At 42.3% G+C, this 10,886-nt stretch overlaps 1 pseudogene; it reads left to right on the forward strand.

The window, feature by feature from the left end:
* Window positions 1-1,094: 1,094 nt before the first annotated feature.
* Window positions 1,095-9,401, forward strand: LOC132454860 (myosin heavy chain, fast skeletal muscle-like; annotated as a pseudogene).
* Window positions 9,402-10,886: the final 1,485 nt, after the last annotated feature.

The following is a 10,886-nucleotide window of genomic DNA, read 5'->3' on the forward strand; positions in this document are numbered from 1 at the left end:
CGCCTTCGCCGGCCTCCTGAAGGGTTCCGCCTTCACCGCTGCCGGCCTTCTGAGGGGGTTCTGTGCCACTGCAGGTCTCCTGAGGGACTGAGCCCTCATCGTCCTTACCGCCGGCCTCCTGAAGGGTTCCGCCTTCACTCTGCCTCTGCTTGCCCCCCAGGCCGTCCGCCTGAGGCTCCCTGCCATGCCCTGGGGCAGTTTTCTGGCCGCCCGCCTGACGTCCCTCGGCTCTGCCGCAGTCCATTTTTTTTTTGATTCCCCCCTCCTGGCGCCCCTCCACCCACCCGTTTTGGGTTTGACTTTCTTTGCTTGTCGTGGGTCGCCTGGGAGTCGACCCTTAAGGGGGGGGTACTGTCAGGGTGTGGGTGTTTCCCTGTGTTTCCCTCCTGTGTTGATTGCTGTTCCCTCCCCTAATGTGTCTCAGCTGTTCCTCGTTGTGTTTGTTATTTAAGCCCTCGTCTTTCCTTTGTTCCTTGTGCTGTCATTGTGGTTTGCTGTGGTTGTTTGTGGTTGTTAGTCCTGCGTGTCCCGAGTTCCCTGTTGTCTCCCGAGTTCCCTGTTGTCTCCCGAGTTCCGAGTTGTCTCCCGAGTTCCCTGATTCCTGTGCCTTAGCCTTTAGGCTTGAATAAAGTGCCGTTTCCTGAAATACCGTCTGCGTTTGGGTCCTACCTGCCTGCATGCACCCCCAGTTCCTTAACAATTATTTACTTAGCACTTGACTACTTTTACATCATTTTATGAAGATGATATTTTTTTTATAATTTGATGGTTTACTTTGTTTTCAGACGTTAAATGTTGATAGAAAAGAGACATTTGTGACGTAATTTAGTACGAAAAATCAAGTAGCTCTGCACTGACATACATTTTATGTAAGATTTTCCAATTCATTCAAAAACGAGCCATTAGAATGTGTAGATTAGACTGACTTGTAACCAATATGACTCATAATTTCTTCTGCGGTTGAAGGGAAGTAAACGGTAAGAATTATATGATATCATCACGTCACTAAATATCTCCAAACCTTCTTGAAGCTATGTGTACTTGTAAGATAACATTAATCAAGTAGTATGTTTGTTTTTATCAAATAAGCCTCCATGAGTACGGACGCAGAGATGGCCGTTTACGGCCAGGCGGCCATTTTCCTCCGGAAGCCAGAGAAGGAGAGGATTGCGGCCCAGAGCGCGCCATTCGATGCGAAGGCTGCTGCATATGTCACTGATGTTAAGGAACTGTACGTAAAGTGTACCATCAATAAGAGGGAGGGTGGCAAAGTCACCGTCACAGTTTTGGCTACAAAAGAGGTAGGCAGAGATTGATCATCAACTGGTATCATTAAGAAAGTTTAAGTCTCAATAGCTGCACTGGTAAGAAAACTAAACATGGGTTTCCATTTTTTAGGTGAAGACAGTCAAGGAGGACGATATCACACCCATGAACCCTCCCAAGTCAACACAGTCTCACTCCGAGAACGTCAAATACCGACTGTTGGCAAAGGCCCTTTAGCGTCGGTGACTGACGGGAAAGGTACCCTTTTTATTCGCTCGGTGACGGTAAAGGTACCCTTCGGCGTCTTCTGCATACGGAATGGGGGGTGCCTCACTACGTCTCTAATAGACGCTGTGAGCATCTTTCCTATTGGATAGTTTTTAGGATATTCTTCTGTGAAAATGGCGGACATACTTTTTTATCCTGGGTGGAAAATATGATATTTTAGCATAGTTAAACAATTAAAAGTGTTTATGTAAACATTTTTAGCGAGAAATGTGCATTTTACTTTCATAATCGTCGTTCGGCGAATGTGAAGGATGTTTGGTTTGATAGATATGACGAAGAATATTTCATCGGGCGATAATGGCCGGCGTACAGGCATCCCGGGCTCACGAAAATAGGTGACATTGTCACGTTATTTAATCTATTGAAACGTGATCAGGTAGGCCTACACGTATTTCTAAATGTTCGTGTCAAAAAGCACAATTTTCAAACTCATGCATATCAATTGGAAGTATTTGTCGTGATTTGTCACTAAGCACGACTTCCATCTAAGGTTCTGTCCGGGAGCTTTCTCCCTATTGTCCCTTAAGGAGCTCCGTACAGAACATTTATTGTTAAAAATTGTCTGTGATAACTAAGAATATGACAGCTTTTCCAGTCTCACCAATATGCGCACAGATCGCACGGTTTGACACTTTCAAGATGCGTGCAGTAGCCTACATACGCCCAATGACCATTTCGTGTGCATACGATACGCAAAACCCAGCATTAACTACTGTGGAGGGCGGATACGTCCATTTCGCGTGCATGTGTGCATATGATACGAAAAACCCAGCATTAACTGAATGGGAGATGCAATATTTTAGGACATATTCACCATTTAACGTGTTTCTAATGACATTTCTAGCGAGAAATGTACTTTTCCCTTGAATAATCCTCAGTCAGTGAATGTGTATGATCTTTATTAATCTTTATTATCTGAATGGGAAATGCAGCTCACGTGTTTCCTGCTTTTGTGTTATTAAACCGTTACTTTATGTAACTTTTAATGATATCATCTTGTTAGAAACACGTACGTTTTCGTGAACACTGGATTACGTCGCATTTCAACATAAAATAGCGTGTTATACACACACACACACACACACACACACACACACACACACACACACACACACACACACTGCATTTCGCTGCCAAATGAATAAATACTAAGGCAGAATAAAGAATAAATTAATTCATTATCATTCAACTTCAACATGCGTTATTACAGTATAGTGGTGGAGGGATGACGTGTGTTGGCCAACCGGGAAGTGAGCGTCGCCCTGGGTTCCCTTGACAAAAAGCCAACGGGTTTTTCCATTTGATTTTGGATTATTGCAGAAAAATTAGCATCTTTGAAGCACCTCCTCAAAAACTGAAAATAAATAAAAATAACTGTGCTCCAAAGAAAGAAATGTAAACCAATGCATTCCGAATGGGAGTGTTTCTCCGATTTTTCCATGCTACACAGAACGAAATGTAAACCCATGCAAATAAAGACTTCATGGTCATAATCATTTAAATATCATTAATCTCCTGAGGGTGGTATTCTATTTTTTTCAACGGGGCTGAATCCAGTCACTTGACCGTCATGGTTGCTATGGTGGTTGCTATCCACCAGCCCCTCTAATCCTTACATGGCTCTAAAAACCACGCGGCAAATGAGCTGCCGTAAATTGTGTTGTTTTTGTCGTAAACTAGTGACTTCTTCTATAACCTATTTTTGAAAGCAAAACACCAAGCTCATTGATTTAACGAGGCAGGGTTATTTGAAACAATTTATTAAATAAATATTTATGAGAGGTCATTCCTTCTCCTGAGTTTTCTTCCTATTTATGTCTAGTGTACAACCCTACTGTCCACAAGCATCACCCCCCCTCCCCATATGGATTTGGAGAATTGTTGCCACGTCCCAGTGGTGGAGGTATCATATATATGAAAGAGGGCATTCAATTATACTACAATGATCAATTAGGAGGCCGAAGCCCTAAAGGAAGTGATGCAATAGGTGACTGGGTCGACGACATTTAAGTAAGCTTTACTTTGAGGTCTCTTATATATCAAAGGGGGTCTCATAGGACGCATACGCTTCAACCTGTGGCTCCGGCCCTACAGGAAATGACTCAGCAAGTGCTCCATCTCGTTGCACCTGCACCCAGCGGCTCGCTTGCAAGATTTTGGCCTGAAGTTATTCCCAGACCTACACCGTAGCCATCCAACCTGCATATCTGAGAATCAGGCCTCTCTTTAATAATGACAAAATGTATGAGAGAAATACACATTAACTTTTGACTCATAAGCGGCGTGGTGCCGGCTCCTTTTGACCTTTTGACCCCAGACTTCTGGGGGAATAGCTGAATCAATTCATTAGTCAATCAAAAGCATGTAAATATCTTTCCGGTGGCGTAAGAGGGAGAACAAGGTGTCCTTCAACATCTACGCTTCCAGGCGATTGCAACGGTGCCACACATGAGCATATTCGAACATGTTTAATGGTAGTAATTAGCTGTCGAAATTGGAGGCCTTAATCAATAATGAGCAGCTATTGATTTGCTTCCCGATAGAAATTTGTGACAAATGACATGTTATTTAGCCTCTACACGTTGAGTTGAGTCCAATGACACCAAGCATGACACTCTAGAAAATGGTAACATGTATTTTACATGGTACACCTAGGTCTAGGACATGATCTCGGTGTAGCAAGAGGGCAAGCTTGATCTCATTGGACTCAGCTTAACGTGTAGATGCTAAATAACATGTAATTTGTCAAAAATCTCCATCGGGAAGCAAATCTATAGCTGGTCATTATTGATAAAGGCCTCCAAAATCGACAGCTAATTACTACCCCGAAACATATTCAAATATGATCATGTGTGGCACTGTTGCAATCGCCTCGAAACGTAGATGTCAAAGGACACCTTGTTTGCCCCGTTACGTAACCGGGAAGATATTTTCATACTTCTAATGAATTGATTCATATTTTAAGGTTCTCGGAGTGAGACTTTAAGTGGCTGCAGCAGAAGTGTTGAGACGAAAGATGATATCAAGACATTTATAGAATATTCCCATTCACATTATGATTCTTCGTCATAACATCCGACCAAACATCCTTTACAGTCACCAAGCGAGGATTATGAAAGTCCAGGCCCCCCCTTCCGGCACTCGGGGTCCGACTGGGCCAAGTTTAGGGCAGGAAGGGCCCCCCATTCCGGCCCTCGGGGTCCGACCGGGCCAAGTTTCGGTGCGGGGGTCCCAGTTAGGCCTTAGAATAAGGTATTCAAATTTCAGGGCGGTAGGACCTTCCTATCTCAAAAACTGTTTTTCCACCACATTCTGAACCATTAGGTCTTGCAGGTAACACTTCTGAGGGGCTATGTTGTTTAGGTGAAGAACCTGACTGAGGAGATGGCCTCTCAGGATGAGAGTGTTGCTAAGCTGACAAAGGAGAAGAAAGCCCTCCAAGAGTCACACCAGCAGACCCTTGATGACCTGCAGGCAGAGGAAGACAAAGTCAACACTCTGACCAAGGCCAAGACAAAGCTTGAACAGCAGGTGGATGATGTAAGTGTATAAGAGCTCATGGGAACTTGTTATTCATATTGTTAATTGAGTTTAGGTAATATTCTACAATACGATGGTTCTTAATCATATTAAATTATTGACATCCAGCTTGAGGGTTCACTGGAGCAAGAGAAGAAGCTCCGTATGGACCTTGAGAGATCCAAGAGAAAGCTTGAGGGTGATCTGAAACTGGCCCAGGAAACTGATGGATCTTGAGAACGACAAACAGCAGTCTGATGAGAAAATCAAGAAGTAAGATATGTGTATCTTGTGAACCACAATAGGATGAACTTCATATGCTTTCTTATTAAATTAAATTTAAAATTGTTAAAAAAATGTATTAATTTTTTGTTTTTATTAAGCATTCACAGGAAGGACTTTGAGACCAGCCAGCTTCTGAGCAAAATTGAGGATGAGCAGTCCCTGGGTGCTCAGCTTCAGAAAAAGATCAAGGAGCTTCAGGTGGGAAAATAATACAAAAGGAATATACATTTTCTGAAATGAATATTTGGTTATTTGGCTCAATATTTTCATTATTTAGGCCCGGATTGAAGAGCTGGAGGAAGAGATTGAGGCTGAGCGTGCTGCTCGTGCCAAGGTTGAGTAGCAGAGAGCTTATCTCTCCAGAGAACTTGAAGAGATCAGTGAGAGGCTTGAGGAGGCTGGTGGAGCCACTTCTGCTCAGATTGAGATGAACAAGAAGCGTGAAGCTGAGTTCCAGAAGCTGCGTCGTGACCTTGAGGAGTCCACCCTGCAGCATGAAGCCACTGCTGCTGCTCTGCGTAAGAAGCAGGCTGACAGTGTAGCAGAGCTGGGAGAGCAGATTGATAACCTCCAGCGTGTCAAGCAGAAGCTTGAGAAGGAGAAGTGCGAGTACAAGATGGAGATTGATGACCTTCATTGTGTTAAGAAATAATAAGTACATAAATAACTATAAGTCAACATTGATTTCAAATTGATTAACTTTTAATCATCAGGGAAATCTGGAAAAGATTTGCCGTACCCTTGAGGACCAACTCAGTGAAATCAAGGCTAAGAGTGATGAGAATGCTCGCCAGGTCAATGACATCAGTGCCCAGAGAGCAAGACTGCTGACAGAAAATGGTTGATATTATTTTATTCAGTCGATTGTATCATTTGAAATTCTGGGGGTACCATTTTGGGAATATAATTGAACATACATTTTCTCACAAATTCAATATGTATTACTTATTCGATATACCTCCTCCGACAAGGTGAGTTTGGGCGACAGCTTGAGGAGAAGGAAGCTCTTGTCTCCCAGCTGACCAGAGGCAAGCAGGCCTATACTCAGCAGGTTGAGGAGCTGAAGAGGCAAAATGAGGAGGAAGTAAAAGTAAGGATAATTTATTCATAAAGACGGTAGGGTTCAAAGATCAAGAAATGCATTGAATTTACGAGATCTCTGTTTCGCCTTTGGTAGGTAAAGAATGCTCTTGCTCATGGTGTGCAATCAGCCCGCCATGACTGTGACCTACTGAGGGAGCAGTTTGAGGAGGAGCAGGAGGCTAAGGCTGAGCTGCAGCGTGGAATGTCCAAGGCCAATGGTGAGGTGGCCCAGTGGAGGAGCAAGTATGAAACTGATGCTATCCAGCGCACTGAAGAGCTAGAGGAGTCCAAGTGAGTCACACATTTAAAACATAGTTGTTTTAGTAGACATTATATTTGATGAATGTACACAATTTAAGCCAAGTTATTCATTTACAGGAAAAAGCTGGCCCCTGCGCCTTCAGGAGGCTGAGGAATAGATTGAGGCTGTGAACTCAAAGTGTGCCTCTCTGGAGAAGACCAAACAGAGACTCCAGGGTGAGGTGGAGGACCTCATGGTTGATGTGGAGAGGGCCAATGGACTGGCTGCCAACCTCGACAAGAAACAGAGGAACTTTGACAAGGTGTGTTGTTATTCATCTAAATACATTTTTCTATTTTCATCCTATGATTCTTCCTCAGGGGCTAAACATGCACCCCTCTATTAATAATAATAAAAAGGTTTTGGCTGACTGGAAGCAGAAATATGAGGAGGGTCAGGCAGAGCTTGAAGGAAGTCTTAAAGAGGCTCGTTCTCTCAGCACTGAGCTTTTCAAGATGACGAACTCCTATGAAGAAACTCTAGATCATCTGGAGACCATGAAGCGTGAAAACAAGAACCTCCAATGTGAGTTTTTGTCAATAACATCAGTATCACTATTTTGTTTTTCCGACTAATAACAAATACAAAATTGCTTTGCAGAGGAGATTTCTGATCTGACTGAACAAATTGGTGAGACCGGAAAGAACATACATGAGCTGGAGAAATCCAAGAAGCAGGTGGAGACAGAGAAGACTGAGATCCAGTCAGCCCTTGAGGAAGCTACGGTGAGGATGATTAACCACATCTAAATAAATGTAGATCTAATTTTAATAAATGTGCATAATTTAATTTTATACATCAGGGAACTCTGGAGCATGAGGAATCCAAGATTCTGCGTGTCCAGCTGGAGCTGAACCAGATTAAGGGTGAGGTTGACAGGAAGCTGGCTGAGAAGGATGAGGAGATGGAGCAGACTAAGGAACAGCCTGAGGGTCATTGACTCCATGCAGACCACTCTTGATTCTGAGGTCAGGAGCAGGAATGAGGCTCTGAGAATTAAGAAGAAGATGGAAGGAGATCTGAATGAGATGGAGATCCAGCTGAGTCATGCCAACCGCCAGGCTACTGAGGACCAGAAGCAGCTGAGAAATGTTCAGGGACAACTGAAGGTATGACACCAAGGATGAACAGCGCAGATAAAATGTAGTGCAAGATATCCTTTTCTGATGTTTTCTGTTCCTGGTAATATAAGGATGCACAACCTGAAGGAGCAGGCCGCCATGGTGGACCGTAGGAACGGTCTCATGGTGGCTGAAATTGAGGAGCTGAGGGCAGCTCTGGAACAGACAGAGAGAGGCCGCAAAGTGGCTGAGCAAGAGCTTGTGGACGCCAGCGAGCGCGTTGGACTGCTGCACTCTCAGGTAACCATACAATATAATCCTATCATTTGAATACAAGAACACAAATATTTTGACTGTAATTGCAATATGTTTCAGAACACAAGCTTGTTGAACACAAAGAAGAAGCTGGAAAGCGACCTGGTCCAAGTCCAGGGTGAGGTGGACGATAGTGTACAGGAAGCCAGAAATGCTGAAGAGAAGGCCAAAAAGGCCATCACTGATGTAGGTTTATTTTTATTTCTTAAATCATCAAACGACAAATCAAAATACCTCTTCATAAAAAAATTCGCTCCTTTTTTCTACGTCCAGGCAGCCATGATGGCTGAGGAGCTGAAGAAAGAGCAGGACACTAGCTCTCACTTAGAGAGGATAAAGAAGAACCTGGCGGTCACAGTGAAAGACCTGCAGCATCGCCTGGATGAGGCTGAGAACCTGGCCATGATGGGTGGCAAGAAGCAACTTCAGAAACTGGAGGCCAGAGTAAGAAATTAATCATCAAGCATTTAAGAATAGATTTAAGTCCAATATAAGGAGATTTATTAATTCACTTTAATTCGAAAGGTTCGTGATCTGGAGGCAGAGGTTGATAATGAACAGAGACGTGGAGCAGATGCTGTAAAAGGTGTCCGCAAACATGAGAGACGGGTCAAGGAACTCACCTACCAGGTATGTCAAACTTACATCTCTAAATATGTTTCTACGGCATTAGCATTTTGATGAAATTTTGATGTCTAAAGGCCACATGATGTTGATTTTTCAATTTAAAATGTGCATCAGACTGAGGAGGATAAGAAGAATGGGTGCAGACTCCAGGATCTTGTTGATAAGCTGCAGCTGAAGGTGAAGGCTTACAAGAGGCAGTCTGAGGAAGCGGCAAGTAAAAGCTACATAACAAAATCAAGTTATCAATTTTAGTACCTATTTAAACAAATTATGAATGTTCCTACAGGAGGAGCAGGCCAACTATTACCTGTCCAAGTGCAGGAAGGTTCAACATGAGCTGGAGGAGGCTGAGGAACGTGCTGACATCGCCGAGACTCAGGTCAACAAGCTGAGGGCCAAGAGCCGTGACTCTGGAAAGGTATTTCGATGGCAAAGTACTGTTCACATTATTGCGCAAACATATATCTTAGAATTAACTGAAATTATTTACTTGAAAATTACTATGTATCTAATTTCTATATTTGTTTGGTTTTTTTCTCGTAGGGAAAGGAGAGTGCTGAATAATTCCTTTCCATTGGAAGTATCGCACATTGTAAAAGTCATACAATATGACACAAATGTGAATTACAAACAATAAACTATGTGTCAACTTTCCATCCTGCAATGTGCGGCTATTTTTTGGGCTTTACTTCCTTTGCTCACTCAACAGGGTTTATCTTTACCAGAGCTGTATCTCATAAGTCATTGAATGTAGGCCGGAGGGTTTAACATATGCATATGCTATGGATAATGTAGTGAAAGCAAAAGAAAAGCTAGGCTTTGGAATGTGCGTGACATTTTCAAGTGTAAACATTGGACTACTTGAGAAACGCACAACTAATGCAAAAGTGTGTTGTACAGCATTTTAGTTTAAGTACTTTCCATCCCTGGTGGTAACACACATCTTCACTCCTTATGATTTGGTCGTGAATACTAAAATGCTAACACTACATGATTTAAGCCAGATTTTCAAGTGAAAGACAGCCCACAGCTTCGAGGCATATCGTAGCATGTGCCTTAGAGTGATGATAGTGTGAACTGCAAAGACGCAATCCGATAGGCGCAGTTAGATATTGCAGAGCCCCGAGTGATATCAAGCAGGTTTAATATCTGGACCGGTCTTGTAGTCCAAAGGCTCTGCCCACAACCTTATTTATACATATACTGATATATGAAATACTGAGTAATGGAAATGCAATCTAACATTTCGTTGGCATCATGTCATTAAAGTATATAAAATCCAATAACATGATCCCAACCATGCCGCTAAAGGATCTGTATTCAGTTTCGATGTCAACCTAATTATTTATAGATAGATGCCCAACTATCATTCAATCTGTGATAGAAGGTAAATGTCACTGCAGCTGGTTTTTGGCTGATATTACAATGGTAAAATGGGAAATGGTAAAGAGACAGGAATGATGCCCTTGTGTCTCAGTGTGTGCGCTGACTGCAGTAAAAATGATAATAAAAAGGGGAGATTTACATTTCTACATTTCAAACGCAATATTAAACTGCTATAATTATAATAACGGTTCAAAATAAAAAAATACATGAATGAAGCCAGTACTCTGGTCCAAATGAATTAAGAGAAGCATCAATAAGAAGTTTTATAACCTACAATTTTTTTACATTGTGATGAACGAGTGATGAACTGATTTATTCATTTTTACTCCTTGCTGTCTTGCTGATAAAATACTTTAACCATTACTCCATATATGCATTGTGTTAGGTTAAGCCACCATGAGAATGCTTACATTGCACACACACACACACACACACACACACACACACACACACACACACACACTATGTTGATGAAATACTTAGTGGCAATGGAAGAAGTGAAGGGAGTGCACTCCAAGAGGTATTAATAAATGCAACACTATACCTTCCAAGGTATCAGGCCTTGATTAATTTACGTTCCCTGGCATTAAGTCATAAAGATTGAAAATCTTGCCAACAAAACAGAATGTTGGCTAACTGTTGCAATGTGGCAAGCACTGGTAATAAACGTAACTAATATATTTATAGATTAAACTGATTATTAACTTGTTAAACATAGTAAATGTTCTGCATTTCCAAGAAACCAAATATGAAGT

The sequence above is a fragment of the Gadus macrocephalus genome, chromosome 4, assembly GCF_031168955.1.
Source record: "Gadus macrocephalus chromosome 4, ASM3116895v1".
Lineage (NCBI taxonomy): Eukaryota > Metazoa > Chordata > Actinopteri > Gadiformes > Gadidae > Gadus > Gadus macrocephalus.